Consider the following 5,272-nt stretch of genomic DNA (forward strand, 5'->3'; position numbering starts at 1 on the left):
TGATACAGAGAGAGAGAGTGTGTGTGTGGGAGAAAGAGGGAGAGAGTGTGTGTGTGTGAGAGAGAAAGAAAGAGAGCCATGTGGTTCCTTCACATTTAAACACATCTTCATTCAGCAAGTAGAAAATCACACACACACACACACACACACACACACACACACACAATTATAATAAAGAGTGCAATAATGCAATTTAATGGATCATTAATTAAGCCGATATTCCTGTGTGTGTTTCAGTTCAGGTTTTAACCAGTTAGCACTCATAAGTAACATATGCTAGCTGTCAGCTACCATTACGTGTGATAGCTAAATGTATCCATGGCAACAAGTTGGGCCACTGTGTGTAGAGAAATGTTCGGTATGACACAAAGCTATACATCACCTTTAGGATTAATCAGTCAGAGAGGCGGGGCAATAAACAGGAAGTGGTAAATGTCTATTAAATTAGTGAAAGTCAAGGCAATTATTCTACAAAGTCTACAACTAACACTACATAGCTAACACTACACAGCTAACACTACACAACTAACACTACACAGCTAACACTACACAACTACACTACACAACTAACACTACACAGCTAACACTACACAGCTAAAACTACACAACTACACTACACAACTAACACTACACAGCTAACACTACACAACTAACACTACACAGCTAACACTACACAACTACACTACACAACTAACACTACACAGCTAACACTACACAGCTAAAACTACACAACTACACTACACAACTAACACTACACAGCTAACACTACACAACTACACTACACAACTAACACTACACAGCTAACACTACACAGCTAAAACTACACAACTACACTACACAACTAACACTACACAGCTAACACTACACAACTACACTACACAGCTAACATTACACAGCTAACACTACACAGCTACCACTACACAACTACACTACACAGCTAATACTACATAGCTAACATTATACAACTAACACCACACAGCTAACACTACACAACTACACTACACAGCTAACACTACACAACTAATAATACCTAGCTAACACTACACAACTACACTACACAGCTAACACTACACAACTACACTACACAGCTAACACTACACAGCTAAAACTACACAACTACACTACACAAATAACACTACACAGCTAACACTACACAACTACACTACACAGCTAACACTACACAACTACACTACACAGCTAACACTACACAGCTAACCCTACACAGCTAATACTACACAGCTAACACTATACAACTAACACTACACAGCTAACACTATACAGCTAACACTACACAGCTAACACTACACAACTAACACTACACAGCTAACACTACACAACTACACTACACAACTAACACTACACAGCTAACACTACACAGCTAAAACTACACAACTACACTACACAACTAACACTACACAGCTAACACTACACAACTACACTACACAGCTAACATTACACAGCTAACACTACACAGCTAACACTACACAACTACACTACACAGCTAACATTACACAGCTAACACTACACAGCTAACACTACACAACTACACTACACAGCTAACACTACACAGCTAATACTACATAGCTAACATTATACAACTAACACCACACAGCTAACACTACACAACTACACTACACAGCTAACACTACACAACTAATAATACCTAGCTAACACTACACAACTACACTACACAGCTAACACTACACAACTACACTACACAGCTAACACTACACAGCTAAAACTACACAACTACACTACACAAATAACACTACACAGCTAACACTACACAACTACACTACACAGCTAACACTACACAACTACACTACACAGCTAACACTACACAGCTAACACTACACAGCTAATACTACACAGCTAACACTATACAACTAACACTACACAGCTAACACTATACAGCTAACACTACACAGCTAACACTACACAGCTAACACTACACAACTAACACTACACAGCTAACACTACACAACTACACTACACAGCTAACATTACACAGCTAACACTACACAGCTAACACTACACAACTACACTACACAGCTAACACTACACAGCTAATACTACATAGCTAACATTATACAACTAACACCACACAGCTAACACTACACAACTACACTACACAGCTAACACTACACAACTAATAATACCTAGCTAACACTACACAACTACACTACACAGCTAACACTACACAACTACACTACACAGCTAACACTACACAGCTAAAACTACACAACTACACTACACAAATAACACTACACAGCTAACACTACACAACTACACTACACAGCTAACACTACACAACTACACTACACAGCTAACACTACACAGCTAACACTACACAGCTAATACTACACAGCTAACACTATACAACTAACACTACACAGCTAACACTATACAGCTAACACTACACAGCTAACACTACACAGCTAACACTACACAACTACACTACACAGCTAACACTATACAGCTAACAGCATACACAATGCTAATGTAAGTGTAATTGTGTGGTTCGAGTGTGTAAAAGTTCTGAACATTTCTACACTCACTGTATCGTTTACTGTCTCTACACGTCACCTATTTCACTCTACAAACTAGCATTTGATGTTAAGTCCAAAGAAAGTGTAATCTTAGCCATACAGAGTATTAGATATGATGTTCCTGATGGTTCTGTTTTGTTTCCATGACAACTATATATTTACTCTCTTTATTAATAACAGTTGTATATATAGTTATTAGCTAGTGCTTGTTTTAATATTTATAATGTACAATTTATTTTAGTCATTTACTGATGGTTCTGTCTGTTCTGTGTGTGTTTCACTCTCACTGTGATGTTGAATATTGATTAATAGCTATGTGCTAGCTAAATAAAGCAGAAGGTTTATTCATTCACAGTTATGTGTAGTTTATATTTCAGAGTGTGTATAGTTGTCTACAGTTAAATGTTGTGTTACAGTTTATATTGTGATAATAACACAATATTAAACCTGTTATTAATATTAGATGAGCATGTGATATCAGTGCATTTAATGGTGAATAAATGCAGTCACTGCTGAACTCCCAACTGCCATTTACCCCGATGCCTACACACACACACACGCACACACACACACACACACACATAGACAATGACTGTCATTGCCAATGCAGATTAACAAAACGTGCTAACACTCTGAATTAGCATCTCAATTGAGCAGCAGGATGGAGTTGCTACTGCACTATCGCTGTACTCTATTGTTCCAGTGTGAGGAAGTGTGCTGATAATTGTGTATGTGTGTGTATGTGTGTGTGTGTGTGTGTGTGTGTGTGTGTGTGTGTGTGTGTGTAAGAGAACGTTAGTGATTACAAAACATCATTCACCTCCCTGTTACCTCAAATACAGTTGTTCAGGTGAGACACTGGTTTAATGTTATTTGTGCTAATATCATATAATGTGCTAAATATTTGTTTAAATCAGCACACAAACATTAATTGGGTAAATAAAATAACGTGTTCATTAAATGTTTAAAACTCAATTTACACTATTAAATAACTTTTTTTTTTAAAATTTTGTAATAAACATTGTGTGTGTGTGAGAGAGAGAGACAGAGAGAGAGAGAGAGAGAGAGAGAGAGAGAGAGAGAATATTTTAGTCTGCTTGTTCAGCATAATGACTGGACAGGACAAGAATATTCACACGCACGGCAGTTGGTGCATTTGTGTGTGTGTGTGTGTGTGTGTGTGGCATGTGTGTGTGTTTGTCTTTTGTTCTTGGCATTGCCATTTAGTGCTAGCGCTTTGCTTTGGGCAAGTTCTAACCTGATAAAACCTCTTATTCTGAAAACAGAACATTAAATGCTGAATCATAATCTCATACACAGGTGCGGTACACACAATCACTGCACGCTATTCTACAGACAAGTCACAACAGCTAAAACACACACACATACACACACACACAAATCTGTGCTAATAAACAATAAAAAGCTATTAGCAACCAGTAAGCATCAGAGACAGTATAAATGTAGTGCTAAACTGGTTAGAATTTTCACACAGCATTAAGCTATCTGTTCCTTAACAGTGTGACACATCATCTGTTTAGTTCACTTCTGTAACACAGCTACTGTAAATTGAAAGCTTTACAAGCTGCTAAACCATTCAGAGTATACAACATTTGATAATTTGTTCATAAGATGATGTTTGCTAACGTTGGTCATAATCTGTAGGAGGAGTTTTGGCAAAATCCAAGATGGAGAAAAATCTAATTAGGTAGAAAATGACATCATTGTAAAAATCCCAAATGAAATCCAGATTTGGCCTGATGGTGGAGCTAGTTCCTTGGCAGCGCTTCTGGCCAGAATGTTCCTTAGACACTCCCCAATAAGTGTGCACAAATCATTTCACAATATTTTACCAGAAGGAGAAGAAAAAAGAAAAGAAATAATGACAGTGTGTCTGAGATCTTTCTGTGATAGGACGAGCTTTAATTGTTGTTGTTGCTGTAAATCAATAATATTAGTTAAAGGCATTCAATATACACATTTATTATTTACATTTCAGCATGTGTTAACATCTGTGTGTCTGTGGGTATGTGTGTGTATGTGTGTATCTTTGTGTGTCTGAGTGTGTGTGTGACTGAGTGTATGTATTTGAGTGTGTTTGTGTCTGAGTGTGTGTGTGTGCACGTGTGTGTGTCTTTGTGTGTCTAAGTGTGTGTGTCTGAGTGTCTGAGTGTGTGTGTGTCTAAGTGTGACTGTGTGTGCACATGTGTGTGTGTCTTTGTGTGTCTGAGTGTGTGTGTGCACGTGTGTGTGTCTGAGTGTGACTGTGTGTGTCTGAGTGTGTGTGTGTGTCTAAATGTGACTGAGTGTGTCTGAGTGTGTGTGTGTCTGAGTGTGTGTGTGTGTGTGTCTGAGTGTGTCTGAGTGTGTCTGAGTGTGTGTGTCTAAGTGTGACTGAGTGTGTCTATCTGAGTGTGTGTGTGTGTCTGAGTGTGTGTGTGTCTGAGTGTGACTGTGTGTGTCTGAGTGTGTCTGAGTGTGTGTGTGTCTAAGTGTGACTGAGTGTGTCTATCTGAGTGTGTGTGTGTTGATATGAGAGGAACACACAGACAGAGTGAGTAATTAGATGTTATGTTCATTAGTATTTAATGACATGATGAGGTTTTATAGTAATCACACTGAGAGATAAACAGCTTTCTCAGAGTTCTGTGTGAGTCCTTAAATAAGTTCTGTTTAGAACCTTCCACCAGTAGAAGAATAGAACCTGTTATTGTTCTAAATCA

The sequence above is a fragment of the Tachysurus vachellii genome, chromosome 9 (genome assembly GCF_030014155.1).
Source record: "Tachysurus vachellii isolate PV-2020 chromosome 9, HZAU_Pvac_v1, whole genome shotgun sequence".
Classification (NCBI taxonomy): Eukaryota; Metazoa; Chordata; class Actinopteri; order Siluriformes; family Bagridae; genus Tachysurus; species Tachysurus vachellii.